The 27,056-nt window shown below is 39.9% G+C and overlaps 2 long non-coding RNA genes across 5 annotated transcripts in view; both read left to right on the top strand.

Moving 5' to 3' along the window:
- Positions 1 to 12,551, top strand: part of LOC117001612 — a 114,603-nt gene extending 102,052 nt beyond the window's left edge. For 2 of the 3 annotated variants that reach the window (XR_004419080.1, XR_004419081.1), the window contains exons 5-7: positions 7,666 to 7,786; positions 11,524 to 11,697; positions 12,343 to 12,551. This is a non-coding gene — a long non-coding RNA (uncharacterized LOC117001612). Of the gene's footprint in view, positions 1 to 5,996; positions 6,146 to 7,665; positions 7,787 to 11,523; positions 11,698 to 12,342 lie in introns of all 3 variants that reach the window. The other variant, XR_004419079.1, reaches the window with a different exon arrangement.
- A 106-nt stretch (positions 12,552 to 12,657) lies between these two features.
- On the top strand, positions 12,658 to 26,702 carry LOC117001616. 2 transcript variants are annotated; one of them, XR_004419084.1, is made up of 3 exons: positions 12,658 to 17,036; positions 18,163 to 18,303; positions 19,731 to 20,572. It is a non-coding gene; the product is annotated as an uncharacterized LOC117001616 (long non-coding RNA). The 2 variants fall into 2 exon arrangements; XR_004419085.1 differs by lacking the exon at positions 12,658 to 17,036 and adding an exon at positions 25,408 to 26,702 and having other exon boundaries at positions 17,062 to 18,303; positions 19,731 to 19,848.
- Positions 26,703 to 27,056: the final 354 nt, after the last annotated feature.

Raw genomic sequence — 27,056 nt, 5'->3', positions numbered from 1 at the left:
GTCTTCTGATGTCATTTGTGCTTGGAATACTTTGCTGCTCATGATATTCCAAAATGCCAGAGTGTGTTTCTGAGTGCCCCAGAGTTTTGGAATCGACAGAAAAATTCTGTGAACCACAGAAAAAGATTGTCCAGTAGTAGTGAAATAAAAACTTGCAGGACTGAGGACTAATATTTTCAAATTCCTTCTAGAATATTACTTTATACCATAATATCATTTCTGCTTTTGTTCAAGCATTGGCTTAGCCAGCAGTCAGAGCACCCAAAAACAGGAAGTCCCAAATCTGGGCAGGCATTTTGGCAACGTACTTTGACTGGATCCTAAGTTCAATCCTCCTATTTGTTTACTAGGAAAACAACAAAAGTTCTTCAGTGAAAACAAATCAAAATTACAATTGTTTTTAATCAGTGGCAGGTCTACTTAAAAGCTTAAGATGATGACATTTGCATAGGTCCCTTGCCTAATCCTAACTTTATGATGGTTTTTGCAAAATAACACAAATTTGACACACAAAATAGCATAAAATTTCCCTGGGTTCTACCCTCTGTAAGACAATTTTGTATCTGGATTCAGATCTCTACTATTTTTAATTGAGCTAAGTTCCAGAATGCTAATCTCTCTGTATTTTTAATAGCTACTATTGCATTTATTATGTGAAAAACCTGTACATTTCAAACAATTGTTTTAGACATAACCATAGGAAAGCTTTAGTTATGCGTGGAGAATATACTGCTGTAGTATTCCTTTTTTTTTTTTTTTTTTTGAGGACTAATTGAACACTACTGGTCTAGTATCACTGTCTTTTCATTTGTCTTTCATCACTGTGCCTTTCAATACCATTCATCTATGGACTAATGCAATGCCTGCCGAAGTCAATAGAAGTCATTCAGTTGACATCAATGAACAATGAATCAGGCCCTTTAAAAAGAAGGAACCAGAGTTTACAAGAGTTAACCAGAGCAGTGAGGAAAAACACTCTGAGGCAGGAACTGTGACTTCTCCTGGGTCCTCTCACACCTGGTGCTTCCCTGACATTCAGAACAGTGACAAAATGGCCAATTCTCAGTCTCCACTGGGAGCTCTGATAAGGGAAGGCAGTTTTACCAGTCAACATCTGAATTGTTTTTCTGTGCAAAGCCTTAGCAGTTATCAATAATTGTAATACATGGTAAAAATCTGTTCAGATAGGTGTCATTGATGCAGATGTTGAAAATCTTTTTGTTTAATTGCTTCTGCCCAGACTTTCCAGAGAACTCACCTTCCTATCAGTCTTTCTTTGTTCTGATTAAGTTGTAATCGCTCCAAAGCAGATTCAGAAGCTCCCCCTCCTTCCCTCAAAGAGATGGTGTTTGCTTTATACCCAAATGTGACATTGCACACTGGTGCAATCGAAGGAGGCTGCAGTGATCAATTGAGGGCCCAATCAAAGCCTCACAGATAGGCAGCCATTCGCTGCTGTTTGATATAAAAGGTGTTTTATTTCTCATCACTTTTTTGTCACTGAAAGAATGCTTCCTACGTGCAGATTAATTAAAGTGTAAACATTAAATATTGATTGATGCATTATCAGCATGGAGCAGTTGCCTCCACTCAGATTGATTCCTGCAGTGATTTATTGTCATATTTGTGGAGTCATTTCACTCGATAACAAAGAGAAATAGCCTGCTCCCTCTACCTTTCAGGCTTGCTTTCTGGCACTTGCAGAGCACCTCCTCATCCTCAGTGACTCCCATTTTTGTCTGCTGAAACTAATGCAGTGTCACCATATTTTCAGTAAAGAACCTTATCTCTTTTCGTTTTGGCATTTGCATAGTAAATTTTAGTTCAGTGAGAAGCTGGCAGGCCTGTGCTCTCAAATGGAACATCTCTGGTTAACACTTCCACCCCATGCCCCACACAGCTGCTTTCCATGACCCTGCTCAGGCACAACTTTGCAAGGACAGTTCCAAATGATTCAAATTCACTCACTGCCAACTTGACAGAAAGGTGAACTTCCAAGAGAGTAACATTGTTCAGGTCAGTGCTACGGATGAATTATCCAATTAGTTACTCTGACTAGGAGCATGGCCTAGACTATCAATTATAAGAATTTCAGGTTTTTACTCTCATTTTTGAAAAGAGGCCTCCATTTAATTCTTTTGGAGTATTTAAAATGAAGCAAAGTTTAGTGGGATGTTATTGAGCATCTGGATTAGAAATTTTTTTCAGAAATAGTATTCATTTTCTGTAGTTTTTGGAAGTGGATTGAAATGAGATGGTATTCCAAACCCTTCCTCTTCTCCCTGAAGGTCTTGTTCTGTGTTCATCTGTGTCAGGGATGGCTATTGCACAGCACCACATGTTGTGATATCTGCTGCACACAGCCATCTGTGCCAAAAGAAGCTGTAGCCCTGAAGCCAGGTATTTGTTCCAGACTGCTGCAGTCCCTCCTTCTCCGTGTTTTCACCAGGCTGATGGTCACCCAGCATGTTTGCAGCCAGAAGCTGCCTGTGCTGCCTGGAGCTACCCTCAGCGACCCAATCAGCTACAAGAGAAAACCATTTGTGGAATTGCTTTGTTCTGCAGTAACAAAACTTAATCTCTTACATACATGGCTTTCATTTACCACTCAGGGAATTAGACTACTCAAAGTCTGCTGAAGTCAAACGTGTGAGCAAGACCACAAAAATATGTAATAGGCAACTGGTGATTTTGATTCAGTCAAGCAGCAAAACATTAACCTTTGGTCACAGTAGCAAGGAATGCTAAACTTGTGAATTTACTGCAGCAGATAATTTCACTCCTATACCTGCAGGAGATCGTAGGAGCGGTTTCCTACACAAGGAGAGGCTGTGCCAAACTGGCTTTCTATGAATGGTGTGCTGTGATTTCTCTAAAGGGCTGTTACAAACATGGTGTGAGACTTCATTAAGATAGGTATGCACTTGTACTGCTGCCATTCCTGCCCATCCCTGTCACTCCCAAGCACTTGCCCAGCAGCACTTTTATTTAGGATGCTTTGATATTTTACAGATGTAACCAAGCCTGGGAGAAAACACTGCTGTTCTAGGTACTTCCTCCCCATGCTTTTCCTACCAGATGCTCTTCCTGTCCTCCTGCTCTGTTGTTTTCCATTCCAAACCAAAATTCTTGTTCTTTGCATCAGCTTGCTGATAACTGGGCAGTCACACCTGAATTTGATACTTCTGAAATTAAAAAGCAAACAAACCAACCTTAAGGTATTGCAACAGTGTGCTCATCTGGGTCTCTTCAAAACAGTGCTCTAGCAAATCACTTTTCCCCTGATCTTGGTTTGCTGCTGCCCTTCCTACCCTCTGAATGCCACTGCTGTCACTGTGTGTTAGACTGTCACCATGATTGAAGTTGTCAGCTCTGCCAGGCGAGGACCTTGCCTTCCTGTTTGTCCCTACCCAGCTGTGCAAAGCAGCACTGCTGCAAATGCAGTGCCACGAGCCTGCTGCTTGCAAGACTGCTCTAAACAAAATCTGCCAGAATTTTTGTAGATTGCATTTACACTTTTATACAACTTTTCAAAGATCCTAGTGTGTTTTGTGCAGAAAATCTCTATTTTCAGATGAGAGCTTTTATCAGCTATGAAAAGAAACTTAAACTTTTCATATGACAGATAATTCTAGTAAATAATAATCAGCTGGAATTGCATTAGCATCGTTTAGATAGGGCCACACAAAAACAAAATAAGAGAGATCTTGGTTGCAAAGGATGTGTGTTGCAGATCAAGTGTGGACCTGAGAAACATCCAAAGAGCTGCTCCCTCTGGGGACATCAGAGCATCTTTGAAAACTTCTGGGAAGCTTCTGTTGGCTTCAGTGGGCCCAGAGCTTCCTGGGTGGCTTACAGAGGTGCTTACACTCCACTGGGACTTGGAGTAATTGTCACTAATGGTTCCCAGAAGGAAGCAGCCCCAAGGAAGACACCAGCTTGGGAAGAGCTGAGGGCTGTGACTGATGTGGTTTGTCCCAGTGTAAGTTACCCCAAATTGGTCTTGGTAGCTGCAGGCACCTTCTCAGCTGTTCCTCTGGATCTTTGTTATTCTTCAGAGTGGCAAACTACCACAACTGGGGTTACTCTGGCCATGCCGCTGCTGGGAAGAAGAAGCAAAAGGCAGTGCACAGCAAGTCTGTGTTTCTCTCAGCCAACAGGAGCTGCTGACTGCTGTGGTGGGCAACTACAGAGAGTGAACAGACATTAGGAATATTTGGGGAAACCATGGAACAGAGAATAAAAAAGAGATCTTCTTCAAAGATACTAAAATAACTTTGGAAAAGCAGTGCATGGTTTAATACTTCTCAAATGCCATCCTCCTGGGCTGGGTGTGAAGTGAGCTTTTCCCTCAGTGTGCCTCAGTGCACCTCAGCCTTATAGAGCTGTTGCATAAAAGCCATACAATAGTTAAAAGCCATACGAAAATTTTCAATCATTTAATTTGTTTTGGTGTTTTTAATAAGATGAAAACTTGCTTTTTTCCTTTCCCAGAATCATTCCTTTCCCAGGTTGGAAAGATACATGTCTTAGAGTACTTCTCTTGAATTCTGATTAGCATTTCCTTTCACCATGGACAATTAAATCTGACATGACGGGATACAAAAAGATGTTTGTTAAGTATTTAGAAAGCACAATACTGACCTAGATGCTGGAATTTGAGATATGTTCATATACACAGGGATTGTAAACCTGTCCTAAGGACTCAAACTCGAAAGAAGTTCCCCCCCATAATTAAAAAAAAAAAAAAGAAAAAGAAAATAGAAAGGAACAAAGTTGTGATGATAAATGCAAGCTGTAGAAGGCTGCAGCCCTCCCCATTTTACTGAAGAGACGTTCTGCTCTACAGTAGGGGTTGGCTATTAATTCAAACCAGTCTGCTAATTTTCCATATGAAGTTACAGTCATGTGACCATTTTGACCAAATAGTCTCTGCTATGAATTTAGATTAGCATATTGATGCAAATTATCCAACTGTTTTCTTGTATGTCTATAAGACCTGCCAGATGAATACTGTTGCCCTAAATTGTGATATTTCCCCTTCAAAAATGAGCTTACTATTTTTGAGGCAACAATTAGAGGTTGCATGAGAATGGTGTGTTATTTCCTGAAATTGTATGTAATTTATTTTTAAGAGTTTGAAACAGAGTTTTGAAGTTAAATGTGTATCATCTTTGTAACTGTTCAAATCATGTTATTTTACATTTCCTGAAATACCTTTGAAGTTAAATGCAAATAAGGGGAAAATAAATTACAACTTTTGGAGTGACTAGTGCCTGATTATATGCAGTATAATTAACTCCATCCTTCACATAATGTTTGTCTTAATACTTATCCCATGTACTTCAGAATCACTGAAATGATTGGTGACTCTTTGCTTGGGGAAAGCACTTAAGTTTGTTCATAATGTGGACTTTTTTATTCATTTTCAGATCATGAGGATTTAACATTTTAAAAATACTGATTCAAAATGTATTTAATGTCAATAATAAGCAGCTACAACTCAAACTGCTCAAAATAATATTTTCTGTTCATCATTAATTCTTATTTACCTACAGTACTTTGCATTTGGAAAAATTGATGTGATTTAGTATTTTAATTTGAATATTATTATATTTAGAACCATGGCATAGATTGATAAGGCACATTTACCCTTTCTTTGCCTGTTCTGTAGTCTACAAACAGAGATGGTTATTTCAAATTAGCACTCCTGTTGGAAGAAACCATTTCATCCCAAAGGAAGCTTTTTCATTCTTAGACTATTACTTGTATTATGACAGAAATTAACATTTTTGTGACCTGTAATGAACTCCTCGTGCTATAAATAAGATTTGGCAGCTAGAGCTGGAGTTAACTGTATCTTGAGGTCTAAGTTTTTTATTTATAGCTTTTTGCATTTGTTAATGACACTGTGGAGTACAGGGATGCAGACAATAAAGAGTACAAATAAGATCTGTGCCTCGTGTCTACAGCCCTGTTCCATTTTTTTCCTCCAGTGGCATCAAGAGTTTCCTCAAATTTTTCCTGTGCTTGGAACCCTCTGGGGTCCGTGTGGAGCCTTTGACGCTGTTAACAATTTCAATCTGCACCATTACAGCTGCATTTTCCAACCGTCCCCTGGTAATTGTTGCAAGGACTTAGACAAGTAAGACTATCCAAAGGCATCAGTAAGGTCAAAGCGTGGTAGAAAGAGCTCTGATTTTATCCTGGAGATTGATGCTTGTATCACCTTTTTTTCGATTCAGCAGCTGGGGTTATAAAATGTACTTGCAATCACTGATAACATGTTAGATCAGACAACAAGTGGAGTAACACAGTATTTTATACACTCTGGCTAGTTTTACCTAATGCAACAATAAATCAGTGAATTCAGAGGTCTTTTGTAAATTTTAATGAAATTTCAGCTGCTGAAAACATAGATACTTCTGGATGAAGGTCTAGAAATATGAATTTGCTTCCATTCTCTAAAGCTGTAAAAATTGCTTTAACTACAAAGGTGCTGGTAAGGCAGTAAAGAAGAAAGCAATAAAAGAAGAGATAGCACATCCAATATATTATAATTAGCTTGTCATTGGCTATAAGCAAACTGAGGGGAGGGGACCAGACAGTAAAATGTATTTGAGTTAGCTGTAAAGAACTCCCTTTCTGAGTACCACCTAAAAAACATCTCTGTGCATGAATGAGACTAAAGTTGGTTGAATGGGCTCATTGTGCCATTTCATAAAATAAAACCATGATAAAATTTAAAAATATTTACCAGCTAATCAATAAACTACATTTTTATGCATGTCCAGAAGGTTTAGTAGGGAACTTTTTCTTCCACAGATAATTATAGCTACTGAAAAATATGCTTTTTTATTGTTGCAAAATTGCAGTTATATATAGCAAACCTAACTGAAGTTTATTAAAGTGTCAAAAAAGGGAAATGAGGGTATAGAAGTAAAGATCAGTAAAGAATAGAAATATGCTGCTAAACTTCTACAGCATCTTTCTTTCTTGTAAGTTTAAAGCAATGTTTCTGTAAAATCAGCATTATTCTTCCCTAAAACTGTCAGCCCACAGAAACAGACCCAAACCTGTACCAAGTGATCAGGCTCATTAGAACACCAAAGACTTGGAGAGCAATAAGGAGAATTTACACTTGTTTAGAAGTTACACAAAAAGTGGAATTTATTCAGTCCTTCACTTCACCAAGGTGGATTTTTCCTTCATTCCTTTTACATAAAATATGTCATAGGCATGTAGGATTTTTTAAAAATATAAACTAAGGTATGATATTTGTTATTGCTTGTGCTTTTCTTATTTTTCTTCTTTATTTCAGGTATTTTTCTTAAATTTCATCCATTTTTGAGTACCTTGTCTGGTTAATGGAATATTGGTTGAACTTTGATACTTTCATGATTGATTCAGAGCAGAACTAATAAGATTAAAATTAATATTAAAAAGCAACATTTTTAATAATAACATTTTAAATGAAACATCCTTTAGACACTTTAAAAGTTATGCTTTTTTCCTTTCTACACAGGAATTATGAATTATGAATTGAGCTGTTTCTTGCAGCCTTCTTACAAACTTAAAATTATTGTCGGAATTTTATTGGAACACATTTAAAAACTGATTGTTTACTCTCATTTTTATGATTCTCTCTGTTTCATTGGCTCCAAGGGTTGTTCCCAAATTACGCTGGTGTCGTGCTGGAATGAGATCATCTCAGTTCAACCACCACTCAAAACATCACTCTTACCCACAAAAATCACTGGCTTTCACTCTCTCAAAGGTACAAAAGGTAAACTGCATGTTCTTACCTTCTATTTCTTCTGCTGGTTCTATAAACAAAGAATATTTCTGTCTCAAACTGGTATATATATAACTGCTATATTACAAATAGCTGAAATGTATTTCCTAATGTTTTTTCTGTAATGTAAACTGCATATTAGGAGCTAATTTCTGATCTCTACGTGAAGAATACTTGAGTAACTTTTAATTTACTCTCTAGTTTTCAAACCCCAATAATTAAAATTAAAATAATGATAATGACAGTAAGAGCTGAGGCCAAGAGATTTCTATTTAAGCAGTGAATAGGAGCTTTCAGAAAGTCTGTAGTAGTTTTGAAAAACATTCTATCCATAGTGACAGAAATGAAAATTATTTGGAAGTTACAAGCCAGGGAGTGATGCTGTATATCCTTTAGAAACTCCCTGGGCTTGCACAGACTGCTTGGGAAAGTCAGCCTCACTTTTGGGAAAGTGCATTCCCTCATGCCTTGTGATGTATTTCTCAAACTTGCTATAGAGCAGAACAAGCTTTCCAGTGGTTCTGCATCTGTTCCTGCTCAGCCAAGGTGCCTGTGGGAATATATTTCCCCTTGCAGCAGCAGGTGGCGTTGAACAGCTCACGTTATTCTCACTCTCATAATCATTTTGTCTAACATGTAGTAAAAACTCCTCTCCCAAAAGAGAGAATCCGCAAGAGAAATTCAACAGGTTTTTATAGATGTAGCAGACTTCCTACGTGACTAAAGTAGGAGTAAGTTCTTCCAACTTTAATCACACTGAGAAACAAGAGTATAAATAATGTATTTAAGCGACAGCAAGAACAGGTGTGGTAGAGTAATATTTTAATTGCATTTTATTTTCCTCTGCACAAAAATCTCTTGAAACACCACAGAGTTCATGTTGTGATGAGGTCAAGGTATCGTGTGCCAGCTCATTATTATTGTCTATCTCCAGCAGATGGACAAACCTGAGCAGGTCTCTGGCATCCTTTGCACACCCTTCCTCCACAGGCAAAGGAAAGGGTTCTCCTCCCAAACACAGTGTCAGTGTGTGCTCACAGAACACAGGGCAGTGCTGCAGATTTACCCCATGTAAGTGAGAACAGAATGAGACTCACCATCTTCTGAACTGTTCTGAAACTGCTTCCAAAAATCAAAGGGCATTGCAGAAGAAGTTCTAAACACACCTCCAAATTATTTCTAGGTTTATTTTTAAAATATGACATGCACATAAACAAAATTATTTTTACCTACATACAGGTAACAGAAGTCTCTCACAAGCAAATAGCTATATATCAGTTTATACAGTTAGTCTTTGCACTAATTATGAGTATTTAAGAAACCCATCCATCTTTCTTTCATCAACAGTCAGAGTTTTCCATTTGCATATCTAATAATTTATGGCATGTCCTGACCCCAAGCAGTAATTGAACCAATAGATCTTCAGCCTAGATTTACTCGTCTGGCTGCCACAGTAATGTAACTCTGCAGGAGTTTTGGATTACTCCAAATGCCATCTCCTCTTCTGAGAGGTTGACAGTCACAGGCAAAGTTTGACCTCCCAAATGTCAAGGCAAAAACTCCATTGCCTAATTTAAACTAACTAACTCTCCTTCTGGAATACTTCAGATAAAACCAAGAGGGCACAATGATTACTCCCAATGTTACCCCAGGAAGATGGTCTTTAATGCAAGATTCTGTAATGATAAATGAATTCTCCTTGGAGTTTAAAACCATGTAAGAGCCTAAATCTTAAAGGGGGGAATCTATGTACCAGAGCTTGTAATTAGTGATGTAAAAATTAAGGAGAAAAAGAAGGAAAAAAAAAAAAAAAAAAAAGAGAGAAAAACTTAGATTAGAGAGGAATCTCATGATCAGAGCCAGACTGATGAGACTTGAGCTGAGGGATTTGGAAGGGGGAGATGGGTGCTTTTCTGCCTCAAGCAAGCCATGGCACAGGCCAAAAACACCCAGCCAAGAGCCTGTGTTTCATCTTCTCAAAATGTGGTTTAGAAGCCAATTTCAAGGCAGCATTATATGCCTTAGTAAAGTGTTCTCAAAAGCTTTGAACAAGAAAAATGCCAGCAAGCACACAGCCCTGCACTGTTGCAGTGGCTTTGCTGAATACTAACTATAGAGAGAATGCAGGCAGGGAAGCTGTGGGTTTGCAGCAGGTATAACTTGGGAAACTCCCTCTGCTATTCAGACACTTGTGGCTGAGCGGGGCAGGTGCAGAGGCTTCTCACACTGCTGCTGCTTCCAAACCATGCACCAGATATTATCAAAAGGCACTGGGTTTGAAATTTTGTAACCCTCATCTGTTGGCTATTTTCTTTTTCTGGAAAGGAGCTCCATTGAATGAGCCCTGGCAGACACACAGAGCTGTGCTGTTGCTGCTGACACGAGTCCCAAAACAACACATACAGGCTGTGAGAAAATGCTACTGTCTCACAACTGTGAGGCTAAAAAAAAAAAAAACCAGAGCAGCAAAGGTACAACCAAGGAAATCTGACCCAGTGCCCAATTAATGGCATAAACAGTATTTATCTATTGATGATTAAGTGCTGCCCTTGTTCCTCGGTAGGGAAGTTCAATGATGATAGACATCTTGGAAAACAGGTAGATAGACAGAAAGATAGATGTCCTGACTGCTTCAGCCATCCATAACGTGCCATGTGCTGCCATCACTGCTCTAGCCTGACCAATTGCCTCAGTAACATGTTCCATCTTGTCTGATCAATAGGAGCACTTCAGTAACTCTGCAGAGCTGCAGCTATCTGCTAGCACAGGAGGGACCTCATCTTGCCTTCTTGTAAAGAAAGTCATATGGAAGAAGAAAAACCATTAGCTATTTAAATACTTTCATTTAATTGCTTTCATTTACTTGTTTGGTTGGGGTTCTTTGGGTTTTTGGGTTTTTTTTCGTTTTTTTGGGTTTTTTTATCTGATACCTTTTGTACCTGCTCTGCAAATACTTTAGAGCAAAAAGAAAAAAAATTGAATTATCAGAAAATAAATGAACATTGGAAGAGTTTAACAAGAAATCTGAGTTTGGTGCCCAGCCTCCTGTCCAAGCAATTACTGTGTGCCTCAGTTCTTTAGAATTAAGATGGGATTAATGACATCATTCAATCACCTGTTGTAAGGCTAAGGGTATTCATGTGATTAGCAGGCCTACATGAGAGGCAGAATGCTGCTGTTTCCTCCTGAGCTCAGGAGCTGACTGAGATACTGAAGGATGACATGATGCAGAGGTGGAGGATCAAAAAGTCCATGTGCATCATGGGAATTACAGCATTGGAAGAAAAAAAAAATCTGGTTTCTACCTCACAAAATCTTTCATTAACTGGCAAACAAGGACAGAGTAGAATAGAATATTATTCTCCCTGCTACTGTGAGAGTGAGCATTCCTGGTTAGGAGTCTGGGAACATAGAAAATAGCAGTGAAAGACAGAAACTGGGGCCTCTCTCGTGGCACCCTGAGGACATACAGAATGATGGGAAGTTTCTGTGTTGTCTTTGTGATCCTTGAAAGTCCTCCTAACCTCACTGCACACACCAATAGGAGCAAAATCCCGTTTTGTTAAAGTGAAACAAAGCTCTGTTGAAATGATCTGCAAAAGTATAAGGAGAGACAAAATATCCCTTCCCTATAACTTGTTGATCTCCCACATTTCTGGTTTCTCTATTAACATTGGCCAGCCACCTTTTCTGTCCTCTTCTCATTTTTTTTTTCCTTTTCCTGTCAGCTTCCTCCAGCCATGCTTCTTTTCCAGGTGGAAGATGAAAGAAAGGAACAGATAGAGTCAACCACCTAAGCGTCATAAGGCTAAATATTTGTTCACTTGCTTGAGATGCAGTAAGTCCTGGAGTGCTCTCTGTTTACCCAAGAGGATTTCAGCATAGAGGCTTGCTCCAGAAAGGTATTTGTTTAGAAAACAGAAAAATCCTGCAGATCAGTGTAATCTCTGTTACTCTAGGAATTACTGAGAGTGTAATGTGATGTGGGTGGGTGGAATTTTTCTCCTTAGTAAAGCAGCAGCTCATGGGAAAGACTCAGTGCTATAAAGTCTGCATCCTAGGAGAGTCAGAACCTCAGTATCAAATGTCAGAAACTCTGAAGGTTGAGGCTTTTCAATTGATGTTTTAAGTTGTTGTTGAGCAAAATTTTCATTCAACTTAAAAGAATGGGTTTGATCCTTCAGGCTTTTCCCTTATAAACTTCCAGACTAGGACAGCAGCCACATGACAGGGTGAAAAGCCCATTATGTTCTTCAGGACAAATGCCTCCTCCAGAGATAAGGGAGTAAAGACAATGGTGCTGGGAACTTAGCTGCTCATGAACAACTCTGAATTTTGCTCTACAGAGGGAGCCTATTGAGGAATTTTCACCTCAGCTCAGGTTTTATCACTGTGAGGATAGCACAGTATAACAGATGAAGCTACTGCAAGAGGTGGTACAAGAAAACCTGCCTTTAGAAGGAGGGTAATATTTAAGAAAGCTCAAGCAAATAATAGGTTTATTTCAGATTGAAAGTCACTTTTCGTTTTTTCATCCCATTTTTCAGGTTAAAGCCAATGAGCTAAAACCATGTGCATTTGGTGGACAGTTGTTCCGCAAAGATGACTGACAGAAGAAAGGCAAAAAATACAAGCACAGCAGCATGGCACAGCAGAAACCGGCTCATTGGAGATGGGAAATGGACAGAACAGTAGTAGTTATGCTTATTTTTATATTTTTGACATTATTTTATTTATTAAAAGATTTAAAAAATCATTTGAGCAATTGTATTGGTGAGAATGTGGTTTGCTATAAGATTTGAAGTGCACCTGTGGATAATTTCAAAATTGTTTTCTGTCTTTATTTAACTGAATTTGCCACACTAAAACTGAATTAAATAATTGATTTATCAGAAATGTTTTATTCCTCATTCTAGATCTGTGCAGATCTAAGTTATAAACCAGGAAAGCAGCAGAAAGTTGTACTTGTAAATATTTCAGAGAAAACTGCTGTTCTGCAGAACTTTATGCTGTTTTTCTCTGGTGCTATTGAGTGCTGTGCAGAAGCTCATTTGGGAAATGTATTCTTTGATTTTGGTAATCAATTGATCAACATTTGACGCTTTGCTCAGACGCACAGCTATTGTGAAGAGCTGTTCTTTCAAATATCCATTTGATTGTGTTTGTGATGCTTGCTTTATTCAACTCTGCTCCAGGCAAATTAAAATGTACTGCTATATAATAAGTATGGGAAAGTTAGCATTCACAATTTAAGGATAAAACATTTTGACAGTTCTATTCTACATTTGCATTTAAAAATCGTAATGCATTTGATTAGACCCTATGTTTGTTGTAGGATCTCTTGTAGGCATTGCTGCTGTGAGATTGTTGCCTTTCAGGATTTGTTCTGGACTCTGTGTCTGAGGGGGAGCACAAAAGCCTGCTGGTTCCACAGGCATGTTATTTTCTGCTCCATGGTATGTCTCATTCTGTTTAATTTCTGATGGGGCTCCACCTGCACTGCTGCTGCTGTGTCATCTGTGTTTGTGTCTGAGATATTTTGGCTGTGCAGAGTTAGGCAGGTACACGTGCATTGCTCTGCCTTTTGTGCTTGCCGTGCTTTTCCATTGGTACTCAAACTCCCAGTTTTTGAGGCACTGTAGAATCCCCACGGGGACAGAGGCAGGGACAGGAGATGCTGCCACCACAGGCATTATCCTGCTGCTGAACAGGTGATGCTCAATCACAGCGTGGGCACAGACAATGGGCAGCATTCTGAGCTCAGGACAACGATCGCTGTCACAGGCTGATGTCTGAAGGATGGTCACTAAAACTATCAGGATTAATTGCTCCCCTTTTATTTTATCCATCATCTTTCTGCATTAGGAGTGTTCAGGGAGGATTCAAGTAACCTGATATGACATCTGCAACATTGCTATGGCCAAGAAAACTTTCATTCCTGTAATAAGCCTGTCTCAAGATACACTGTCTCAAGACACCCTGTGTAAATTACACCAAGTGTTAAAAAAACCCCAAAAACTAACAAACATGCTGGGTAGATTGTTCAGGCTTTTCAGAAAAGCAGAAATGAAGAAAAAAAAATTGTAGAGTTTACAGGAAAATGTATTTGAACTGAAGTGAGGCCTTCTCCCCAGTCTTTTAGCCAATATTAGAGACTTTGTGTAATTATTAGATTTCCTTTGGGAAGCATGTGGACTTAGGTGATGCCAGAAATTTGTGCAGGAGCCCCTTTCTACATTACACCCCATTACTCAGCCTCCAAAGCCCTGAAAACTCAAACAGCCTCAAACTGCTGTGAACTGTCATTTTCCATACCTTACTTCACATTTGGGAGCTGTTTCTTCTGACTCAGCAATAAATAGCAGAGAAGGGATGGACTGTGGGAATTCAGAGATATTATGTGCACAATGTCATTTGCTGACTGTGAAGGGGACCACTGGTGAATCCTCTCTGTGCACCCAGACTGGGTCTTGCATTGAAAAACATCAAAATCTGAATTATACAGAGGCTATGCAGCACTATGGGTAACTACTTTCGCCTTTTATGTCTTATTATGTTGTTAATTAGTTAATGTTTGTAAAGCACTTTGAAGATGAAAAGCCCTATATAAGTTCTAAGTGTTATTATCTCTAGAGACCTAGGTTCAATTCAAAGGTGCTTAATTACATATGCCATAAATTAGACTTAATGAGTTGTAGAATCATACATTTTATGCAATGCATGCAGAATTCTCAGCCAGAGCTGGGTCTTATGGTCTGCTGCAATACTTCTTTAGGTATTCAGAGCTGTTAAGAAAATTACACAAAAATAGAGCAGATAATTTCTAATAACAATTGGATTGCATTTCAGTACGATTTGGGACTTGTTGGAGCAAATCACTGAGAGCTTTGCTCAGCTGTATCTAGGGATTTTCCAGTAACCAAATTGCTGAAGGTAACAGTTTTGGAGTTATTTTAATTATGATATAGACATAATTCTAATTCATACTTCTGTATTTTGGCTTAGCAGAAGGGTGCTGAGAGGTTTTGGTGTGACTGTTGTCCTTCCAGTAAGACCCTGAAATGTCCCTTTAGAGGACCACTTCATGTTGGGTTATGTTCACAGGCATAAAAGAAGAATTTCCCATCTCTAGAGATACCACTGTGTAATTTATAACAGGCCATTACGAGCGGGTAGCCTGCAAAAAGGGGAAGCCACAGTTATAGGAAAATGTGGTTTCATCGGCTTTGCAGAGCTGAGAGTTTCCATGTTTTGTAACTCACATATTTTGTGGCCAGAAAGCTGCAGACTTTGCCCTGCTGCAGCCCCAGCCTCGGGGCAGATGTCCACAGTGAGCAGGCAGCTTCTCCTGGCTCCTGCCCAGCCAGCAGGCTCAGAGGCACACAAAACCAGCAGGATCACCCACCTGACCTGAAGGGCTCTCAGGTGCTCCTGCAGCAGAATATATCCATTTTACCTTGGGCCTTCCACAGGCATATAGAAGGAGGCAGGATTTATCCTGAGTATAAATCTGCTAGGAGTGATTGTGTTCGTTAGTACAACCCAAGTAGATTGGAAGAACTAATTATTAGCAATTTACTAGGAGTGTCGCTAACAGACTTACTTGAAAGTATTTATCCCGAAGTGAAAGTCATTTGATTTGGTTAATGTTTATTGTAAGCATATGCAGAGTGTCTTCCAGGGGAAAATGTATTTTTGAGTGCTCCAGACAAGTGAAACTGGTGAGCCCGCAGTCCAGAGAAAGCATCTGCAACCGCAGCCAAAAGGGGAACGAGATTTCTGACATTCTTTCAAGACATGTGTTTGAAGCATGGGTTCCCATCACTTTCAGAGCCTCTTGCAGGCCTTTTTCTTTATATAGATTTAGACAAGTCCATGTGGGCCTAGCTTCAGCGGGATAAACGCCTCTGTGATTTCTCCCTCATCCATTCTCTACTCTTACAGTAATGCTTATTTTGAACAGAATGTGTTCTTTAAATGGGCCAGAGCACAGTTCCCTACAGTATTTACCACTCACTTCTCCATATTCCCAAGAAATGGGACTAGTCTTCCACCATAATTACTGGGGTGCATCTCTTTCAAAAACAAGACATTATTTTGGTGAATACTTTTCACATACTCTAATAAATAGGAACTTCACATGAATGCTGATTTGAGCTCCAAGCTGTGGTTAAATGTTTTAATAGTGCAGCAAACTTATCAACAAACCTTTCCTTCCCTACCCTTCCCCCTTCCCTTTTTACTATGAACAGATTTTTATCCGACTGGCTTGTGACTTGGGGATTTTTACAAGCGGGTTTAGGAACTTGTCAAATATTTGAAAATTTGAGTCTGAAAACAAAACAGAAAATCCCACAACTTAAAAGCCCCATATTTTATACATTGTGTGTTAACTGGGTAAAATTTTGACTTGCTGAAATACCTATAGGACTCTATTCTCTGACCTAACTATTAATACTTAACTAGAAGTTACCGGTCTGATGCCTTTTTTTAATACTCCAAGACACCATTTATACTGACATAATGCACTGAGCTACCAAATCAGTGAAGCTGCACAGCACTCTTTGTTTCCAAATGCCTGTAGCCTTTTGTCAGAAGGTGGTAAGAATATTCATATTGGTTTTATTTAACTTTGGTATTTCCAGCCTCCTTTCCTCCTCTGTTTCCAAGATGTCAGTGACTGACATACTCTGGCAGTGATATCACTGCTCTCAGACATGAGTGAAGAACCTCTCTGAGCAAGTGGGACAGTTGTGAGCTTGAGCAGCTGCCCTGAGGTGCCTGTTGCAGGGGCACCAGGCAGCAGGGACAACTTACAGCAGGGATCACCTTGGTACTGCCAGACCTTCCAGTCTGGCCAGGACACCACAGCCTGGGGAGGCTGCTCCTCCAGACAATGCTCATGGGCTCAAGAAGCAGTAAATGTGCATGGAGAAGCAACTTGCTAAGTTAATGTCCAGTACAGAACTCTGGTCACTTGGTGTTTGTGTCTGCTTGGGAGTTTTACAAAAACTGGCCATGCTTTTGGCTTGTGACTTCCTCAGACATTTTCCTGTGTTAAATCCCTAACTTAACTAAGCACTGATCTTTCTCCTCTGAAAATCTTTGGCTGTGGAAGCATTGCCCCTGCAGGAGGTCTGGAAGACTTCTGGATCATTACTGGTTCTGACTTCCTCTCTCTGTGAGCAAAGAGTCATCACAGGTCAACTGCAGAGTGAAAAGTGCGGCAGCAAACTGTGGGGTAAGCCCAGAGTTAATACTGATGTGTCTTTATACCACAGTGGATGAAAACCATCCATGCCTCCTGACAGAATATGGTACAGATGTATGTGAATCATCACAAACTTGTTGGTGCCTGTTGTCTCAGTGGGCCTATGGATTTTTTGTCAGCAGACTTGTTCTGCTACTACTGGTCTGCTGCATGATTCTTGAATTCCTTTCTCTCTGCAGTCCTGTTGCAGAAAGAAAGAAAATAAAACACAAAATTTAAAAAACAAAGTGTCTGGTCTGACAGCATTAAGAATTAGAATTACAGATATTTAATTCCAATAGTTGCATTATGACACCAAATATTTTAGTCCCTTGCACACAATGTCATGTGCATATTACTTCAGCAAGAAGCTCTGTCCTCTGTGGATTAAGAGCGCACCTTCAGTTTAATCCTCAATTAAGTAAAACATTTCTATTCTGAATGATAGTTAAATTTAAGTTTTGACATATCTCCAAGTCCATTGTATTTGATGTCTGAGGTTAATGAGGTTAACAACAGGCTGAAGTGCTGTCCTGAATCAGAGTTTTATTTGACAATGCATAACAAAGTACATGTGCACACCAACATTTCTATTTTAAGATTTCCTCAGGAAATAGGCAATGAAATTATTTAATAAGTATTCATCAGGAAATCTGCTTTATTATGACTATGTCTTTACAGTTAAGCCTAAACTTAGTTCTGCATTAGGTGTTGGTTGAAATTTTGGTTTAAGTAGGAGGGCAGTCCATGACTTTATGAATCTATCATGACAGATTTATGAATTGAGGTGGTCAAGTCACACTATTGCCTGACAAAGCATATCAGAAAGCTGTTAGACTTAAAAATGAACAATTCCATAAAGCTGGAGTTTGTCATGGAAACATCATCACATCAACTAATTGGCGTTACTCATTCGCCCCATTAGAGTAATTATTTGTAATTGTTAGTATTGTAGCATATGGCCACATTTAAGCAGTGCATATTCCTGGGAGGAGCTGGGTCATTCATGAGAGAAACTGAGAAATTGGGTTGAAAATGTCAAATCAGGCAAGCAGATGGAATTATTTCACTTGCTCTTAAAACCAATTTATTTTTTTTCTCTTACTTCCTCATACAGGCAAACAGGGAAGCAAGCTAATGCTATCTCCTGCTTTCACCAGATAAAAGTCAGAAATACCATAACCACTAAAAGACATCTTGAATCAAGAAACACTTTGATGGACCCAGTCTTCAGGGTTGCATTGAGTTCCTCAGACAGGTACCTGTGAGCCAGCAAGGCACACCTGTGTCACTGAGAAAGGTAGAAATGGCCAATGTGTCATCAATGAGCCTGTGTTTGGACCCTTCTGCTAGCACACGAAATCAGGGTATTTATTTATCAGAAAATCTATTGCAGTTGTTTTTGTCTTGCATTGATAATGGGACTCGTACTGATGTGATTTAAGAGACAGAATTAAAAAATAATCAAAACCTGCAATTGCTTAATCTAGATTTCTGGGAGGAACCATTGCAACTTTGCTCAGAATTACCCATGATTATTAAAAATGCTCTTTTGTTCTTACATTAATTTGCTTACAGACGGATTTATAATATCCTTTAAAAAATTGATGTTACACCCATCTGCATGTGTTTAAGCTCAGTCTGCTAAAATGTACTGCTTGAGCTCATGACGAAAGCTACAACTATTGTTTGCCTGCACAATACAAAAGGAAATAAAATGAAGGGTTCAGAATGGACTGTTGCAAATCAAGACTTCAAAATTTCAGTTAAACTGCTTTTTGTTCAGTATCTTTTATTACAAGAAGAGGCACTTATCACAGATATTTGGGATATTTGGCAGTAAAACCATAATACTGACTGTTCAGATGATGATGAAGCAGTGTTATTGTCTTCCACTGCCACTAAAGTCGAAGTTTCCATTTACATCAATTTTTTAAAATTGGGGTGTTTGGTTCTTTTTCCACAAAGATCTCAAAGAGATAAGTTAAGCATATTAGCCTGAATGTGGCAGTTAATATGCTGATGTTAAGAACATACTTAAAGCCAAGAGCTCTTGGCTAGGCATTTTGACTCATTAAAGGAGAAATAAATGTCAAAATGAAGAAGGTAAAATTGTAATACAAAATCTATTAATAAAGCATTCTGAAGAAACTGCCTGTTATTTGTTACTAAAGGAGTTGATGAACATTTCTGTAATGAACAAAAAGGGTATCTATAAGAAAATATTCAGTTTCCTTGCTTACACTGAAGGAATTTTATATCAAATGGATAGAGAAATTCTCCTTCATTGTTCCAATCATAAGATCAGTGTCCAATGAATAGCAATTCATGCAGTCTTATGACCTGACATCCTATGTCCAATCAACTTGTGGGAAGTGATGGAGTTTTTAAATGCCACAGAGAGGTGACAGCCTGGAAAAAACTAATTAAATAATGTTTTTAAATTGTGTTCCTTAGGATCTTTCACTAAAAAAACAAGCTCAATGGTAAAAAAAATAGACTAAGAGGGTGCTGATGTCATTGCAGCAGCAGTAGTCCAAGAGTAGATTGTATATTGCTTAAATGATTCAGATGCTTTGATACGGTTTGGCAAATGAAAACCTCCTCTTACTGTAAGTCATTTTTAGCATCTGGATTTGCATGCATGTATTATATCTGTTATATTAATTACATCTATTTTCACAGGTATAGACAGATGTACCCCAGTCGTGTGGCACCCATGAATAGATCCAGTGAGCCTGTGCAGCTGTGTTTTGATCAGCAGAGAGGGTTCCTGGCATGGAGAACTGAAATCACCTTGTGGGTATGACAGGCACATCTAAGTATGTAGCAAGTGAAAATCAAGGGTTTCTCTAAGGAAGAAGAAAGGACACTACCACAAAAAATTAAAAGTAAAGTAACCTTTAATAATCGCAGCAATGCAAACCCCATTTTATGCATTGCTCTAAATTGGCATTTAGCCATCCATCATTTGCTGGCTCATAAAGGTGATTTGTGCTCTTCCCTCCCTGTTTTAGGATGGCCTCTTTTCAGCACTCCTTTCCCATAGGCACACAACTGGGACCCAAACAATTTTTGTCTCTTCCTCTGGAGCTCTCTAACACATGGGAAAAGGAGGAGCTGTGAGCAGCTTGCTTTCTTCTTCGTTGTGTAATGCTATTTATAAACTCTGCCGATGGACACTTGGGAGGTGTCTAAAATGTTAGACAAGGAAATGGGTATAACTCAGAGGAACCCTGACCTTGACTGAATAGGGTCAAAAAGCCTCAACCACCTCTTTCATTTGAAACTCCTCATTTACAGACTCAGACTTCCATTGTCGCTTAGAGCTGACAAATACGTATGGGGTCTATGTTAGTCTGAAAGATAAGAGAAGTGCCGAGGAAACTTCTCCGTGTGAGCGCTCAGAGCCCCCCTGGCAGTGCCAGTGCCAGTGCCAAGGACAGAGGCTGGCACACCAGAGCCCCCTGGCAGTGCCAGTGCCAAGGACAGAGGCTGACACACCCAGAGCCCCCTGGCAGTGCCAGTGCCAGTGCCAAGGACAGAGGCTGGCACACCCAGAGCCCCCCTGGCAGTGCCAGTGCCAAGGACAGAGGCTGGCACACCCAGAGCCCCCCTGGCAGTGCCAGTGCCGAGGACAGAGGCTGGCACACCCAGAGCCCCCCTGGCAGTGCCAGTGCCAAGGACAGAGGCTGGCACTGCTGGCACCGAGGTCTCTCCCCGCATTCCCTCCAGGCTTCCTCACCCGCTCCACCCCGGCTTTGCCATGGCAGTCTCAGCTGTCTCGTTCCATGAAATCCCTTATTCCCGGCGCAGTGGCACAGGAGCAGCCCGAGCTGGAGCCCGGACTTTCACACCCCTCATCCCCTCCCTTCTCCCCAAGGCAGGTCCCGCTCCGGCCCCCGCCGCTCTCCGTGCCCATCACCTCGCAGGGGACACCCGTCTCCTTTGTTAAGCAAAGGATGGAGATTCCCGGCTCCTGCTGTGTCTCTCAGTGTCCATTCACCCGGCTGGCATCCCCATCTCCACGCTTTTGTTATCCCAAGGGCTGGCACTTCACGGCCCCTTATCTCGGGTCCCACCCTCAGCTCAATCTCCATCTCCACCTGCGAGCCGGGCTGCACCAGCAGCATTCCTCAGCACACTCCGTCTGGATTTAGGGACTGCTGGGATTAGACAAACTCTTTGTGGAGAGCACACAGTTTCTCTCACCTCAAAAGGTTGTAGCACGATATTGTGGAAGTGCAGAAGTTTGTGTTCAGGAATCCTGTTTGGGTATCCCCAGGCATTAGCAGCTAGCAGCTGAGATCAAGCTCCAACTTCCCAATTCCCAGGTCTATTTGTAGATGTTAATTAAGCTCCTGAGGAAACAAACAAACAAACAAACAAACAAAAAAGGACTGAGCTCTAAATTATGGATCTAAAAGTTTGAATTTTTCCTCCTGACATTTAGAAATCTAAGGCTGTAAACCACCAAAAGCTTTTGAATAAAACGCTTGTGGTCATTTCCAGACTTGGTCACTACAGATATTTATTGAGCTTCCTGGTGCAAAATATTATCTCAGGTCCTTTTTGCTGAGTATGCTGAGAATTATTTACCAAAATAGTTGATGAAGTTTCATGTAGAATATATTTCAAGTATTTGTTTGCTATATTATGCACCTCTTTCAAGCAGATTTTGTTTTGTTGTAATGGAAATCCCTCTTAGTGCCAGCTGTTTGACCCAGGAAAGCATTAGCCAACCAACAAAGTTTGCAGCTTTCAAGTAATTCTCAGTATTTTTGTTTCAATATTCTTTGTATAACATCTTTCTCGCTGCCCAAAGCCACATATGGACAGGCCTTTCTTATCACTAAGGATAACTTGTATCACACCAGCAGTGAAAAGGGACCTGCAGAAAGCGTAGATGTAGTTAGAAGCCCCTTAATGTCCTTTCACACCATTGGAGCAGCAGACAGGAATCTTTAGCCTGTTCCTTCTGTTTCTCTGCTGGAAGTGCTTCAGCTAGGCCTGGTGTGGGTTGGGAACTGGCAATTCCTCCCCTCCTGCTCCTGAGCTGCTGAGGAGCAGCCTCACCAACACACTCAGCACAAGGGCATTTCTTCACATTTATCTTAGGTTAGCACTTTCCTTTATTTAACTGTCTCTGATCTGACTATATCTGATCATTCCTTCATCTCATTTTCACTTAACCTTTTGCCCTCTACACAGACTAAGCATCCTATCAGATATCTCCCAAGGGACCTTCTTTTCCCCCCACTCCCCCTTTCTCCACTCTTTCTCCAATTTAGGTGCTTTATGCCACTCCTGCTAATTTACCTGATTACATGGAAGGAGCTGTAGATCTTTTTATAATTGCTGTTTTACTTAAAACATTGATTCTTTAGCTCCCGTCTGTTTTCAGGTCATCACACCTCACTGGAGGTTTCCCTGGCTTAATGAGCAATTCTGAAACCACGGGAAGTACCAGACGATGGGGGTCAGTGTACATTCTGATATTTGAAAGCCACTCCATAACATCCACGAGAGGATTCTTGGCACCTGCCTAGTTAAACTGAATGTCCAATGTTATCTCTCTAGGCAAGTACGATTCTGGCAATCACTGTAGTTCTATTTCACTCATTCTTGTCTTTTTGACACCAACACATTAATTCTCCTTTGGCAGCTGTAAGAAGTTCTCTCTCTTTTTATTTTTATTTAATATGATTGATAATATTGAATATTTCTTTTAGCATTTTACTGCCATTTTTGGGCTAGGTGATAGTTTTTGTGTTTGGATGTTAATCTCCAACGTGCAGTAGCACGTCTTCCAATCACTTGCTCATTATAGAACTCATTTATAAAATGTGCTGTTTAATTTACGACTGCCTGTGAAGCCCCACCTATCACTGGCCCTCCAACACTCCCACTGTCAAAGGTCACATAAAGAAAATTATTTATTTGTACAGAAAATCCTTCTGGTGTAACACAAGGAATGGCAGTCCTTGGACATAACTTGTCTATATGTTTTCATAGGAGGCACTAGAAAGAAATACATTCCAGAAAGTGTGCAAATAATGCAGGTTCTCTGGTTCAATGCAGGAAACGGCCCAACTGAAATGTAGTGGCAAAAAAAAAGTCATAATTTTCTTCACTTCCAGTTTCTTGGGGGGAAAAAAAAAGGTTGTCTGAGGAGACACAAATATGTAAAAACAAAAAGACCTCCCAGGATGACTTGAAATATGTTCAAATTACACATCTACTCCCTGCTCCCTAGAACCCAACAAATATTTCTTTGGCCCTACAAAGTATTTTAGTTTGAACCCAGGAAACCTCAGCTTGACCTTGAAAATAAGATTCCTCAGTTTTCAAAGTAAATTTCTCAGCCACATTACTGGAGGAGTTGCACTTTTCTGATTGGACATATAAAACTTGTCTCTTTTGGCAAATGGGCCAGATTATACTGCGGGGAACTGCTTGTTTTCCAATTAACTGACCACAGGCGCTTTCAAACTCTCTTTCTCAACTTCTACACCTCAGTACAATGCTGGTGGAAAGGTTAAAATATCTGTTAGGGCTGTTAGGGGCAGGGTGAAGCCAGTGGAATGCAGTAGCTCCTATCTGGGTATCCAGAGCATCTCTCTACAGTGATTTTGTTTTGTCTTCTCAGGTTGTAGTGGATGGTTTAACAGCATTTGATGGTGTAGCATCCTTCCAGCATATCTTGAATCCCATTTGAGATTTTAGATTGAGTATGTCTGGATTTGATCAGTTTTATCCGTTTGTTTTCCTCTGATGTTTTTCTCCTCTGGCAGCTGCATTAACTCTTCTTTCACCCAGGACTGACTCCATGGTAGATGTAATGAAAATACTCTTTTGAAACACTTAGACATCATCTTCTGACATCTGACTCATATTCAGGTATAAATTTCCCAGGTCTGGTTATCAGTTCTCTGCAGAAAAGTGCAAGCACGTGTTCCACATGGAGTGTAAAAGGACAAGAAAGGTCTCAAATTCCTCTTCTGATGACCAGTCCATGTCTATCAACTGATGTTGAAAATCTCTGTGACCACAGCCTTCCTTTAATGTCATAGCTCAGACATAACTGCCTTTTGTCCAACAATCTTGTTTAAACCAGACCAAAATACTAAAGATGAAGACTTTGATTGGCATCTACCATATTAATTGAATTAAACCTGGCTTAAATTCTAACAAAAAACCAAATGCACTATTGGGTGTTAAATAAAATAAGGTGATGCTTTTTCACAATGAGCCTTTCTGTTTTTGCTTCAGTTTGAGTTTCTCACTTGAGGCCAGCCACACATGCTGAAATGCTGTCAGCTGGTGTTTCACAGGGGCTTCTGGTTCAGGGCACCAGAGCAGGCTCCCAGCTGCCCAAGCTGTGGCCCTTGCACCTCCCCAGGTCCTGCTGACTCCTGGGTGTGCTCAGGGTTTCATTGGGCTGCAAGTTGTAGCCACGTGGTGCAGATTTAAGAGCTCTGTGTAGCTCAGGTAATATCCACACATCTGAGAAGGACAGTGCTGCTATCCAAACAGAATGAACCTTTGAACTTTGTTAGGTTTTTAATATGACATTAAGCCTCAGATTTATAAAACCAAACCAGAGCAAAACAAAAGAGTGCTTGCTTTCATTCTGTGTTCTGATTTTGAACTGGACTGTCAGCAAAGCAGACCTTTTACCTATAAACAGATGGCACACCATTCTGTGGGATTTTCCCACATTTGATGAACACACATCAAGTCCATTTACATGAGCATGGAAAATATTAAAATGACTACCAGGTCTGCATAGTGTAAGACACCTGGAGCACATTGCTGCCAGCAAGCTTCTGAGGTGGGGATATTCTGGCACACAGTCATGGTTCTGGGGACTGGGCCATTTTTGACTCAGGTTATTGCATCTTTTGACACCTAAAGACATGTTCACCTCTGACCCAGAAACATCTGCAACGTCAAACTATAAAAACGGGAATGGAAATGTAGCCTTTTTTTCCCCTTACTGTTATTTTTATTTTCTATTGAAAAGGGTTTTAAAGGGTCTATGAAATGTAAAATTGCTTTTTTGCCATAGTTGCAAAACTCATTTCAGTTTTTATCTGAGATGCACTTGTAGCAAATTTCCAGATTTGAAAAACTAATGCAATAACTCACTCTGAGGCCCAGTCTGAGCAGAACCTGGGCTGCATCTCTGGGGCAAGCAGGGGGACTGTGACAGTGGCCAGCCTTGTCCCCACTCCCACCATTCCCCCCCACTCCTCCCCAGCAGTTTATACTGCTTGCAAAGTTCTTGTATGTTCTGACTTTGCTTCCTAAAGTAGCCCTGGCTGATTTTAACTCACCACTTTTGCTCCTTTCTGTGCAGGCAAAATTGATAATCATTATTGCCATTACTGCTGCTCCTGTGACACGGCCCAAGACCAGAGCACCAGCTCTCCTGGTGACTGCACCAGGGGCTGCAAGTTCCTGTGCTGCAAACTAGTACCAAGTGGAGTCTTCTATGCACAGAATTTATTTCTTTTTTACTTAATTTTGCCTCGTAATTTTTGGCCCTAAAAACTGAGCTGGGACCTTTCTGTGTGTCAGTCTTTTCTCCTGTAGAATTAACTGTGTGGTTTGTAGTAAAATGGGATTATCTTTGAATGAATAGTACTATGAAAATCCCCAGAGTTATTGAAGTCAATTTTTTCTTTCATTTAATATGAAAGGTAGAATATAGGGCAGAGTAACTATGTTGGTGGGTATGTTGTTGCTGTGGTTGAGTTTGCCAAAATTAAGAGATTTCCCGTTGGAAAACAAGAACAACAACAACAATGGGGGAAAAAAAGCCTCAACCAAGCAAAAAACTTTGGAAAAGTTTCTCTTTTCTGAGTACAGGCATTTTATGTTAGAGCCTTAGAGCTGATTCTGTCTCTCCCAAGTTATAAACCCTTATGGATGCACCATAAAGATGTCCACCTAATGCAGAGAAAAGCAGATTAATTGATCACAGTAATATATTCTTATCCACTGAATAAGAGCATTCCACACATTGTTTCTTGTTTTGTTTCTGGCTTGTAAATCTTCATTGTAGGATACAAATGAAAATGACCCAAATATGTATTATTTATGAATAGGACTCTCAGATATTATGCTTTAGATTGATTGTGTTAGACAGGATATAACAGAAGCACAATAAGTCAATGAAAAATAAAAAGCAGAAAAAATGTTTCATGCTAAAAATGTAGTTCTAGTGACACCTCTTATATAAAGGACATTTCCAACACATTGACATTTATATTTATCATGGCTGTGCGTGTGATTTACAGTTGTCTAAGGTACTGAATATCAGGAATATCCATGCACATACACACCCCTTTGAATGATGGCAAGACATAGCCTGCTGCATTGCCCCTTATACAGCAAGCTTTTCCTCCCCTTTTTATTTTTCTTCTCTAGCTTCAGGGACACAGAGGAAGCAGTAGATCAATAGGGTGTCTTGACTGAAGTTGCCTGCAGCACTTCCATTTCTCAGACTGGACACTGATGCTAACTATCAATAGCAATAAGAGGCTGTCTCAGACAGAATTAAGGCTCCTTCTTCTGCATGGCTGTCTGGTGCTTACTGATAAACATCTTGTGCACAGGATTGCAACAAATAAACCATTTCAAGTGTGCAAACTGGCCACTGTCATTCTTCCTATTGATACTTGCTGTGGGCTGAAGGGACTGCTAGCTATTTTCATACAGTTGATAACATGTTAGATAAGGGTACAGATGGATAATAGTACAAAGGCATAATGCTATAAAGTGTAGAAAAATCATTGATGAAATTCTCTCTGCTCCTGTAGAAACCCTGAGACAACAAAAGACGAAAATATTGACTTATGTTCAAACTATTTAAGAGAAGCTACAGCTAAATTTAACTATTTATTAACCTCTGATTTTTAGGTAATGTTAAAGATATCCTGCCAAGCTATTTTATTCAGATATTTTTTCATTTATAAGTCCTGGATTTGCTAGTTTATTCTGGAA

The sequence above is a fragment of the Catharus ustulatus genome, chromosome 11 (assembly GCF_009819885.2).
Source record: "Catharus ustulatus isolate bCatUst1 chromosome 11, bCatUst1.pri.v2, whole genome shotgun sequence".
NCBI lineage: Eukaryota > Metazoa > Chordata > Aves > Passeriformes > Turdidae > Catharus > Catharus ustulatus.
Note: the sequence above shows the minus strand (reverse complement) of the source record. Positions and strands in the feature narration are given on the sequence as shown.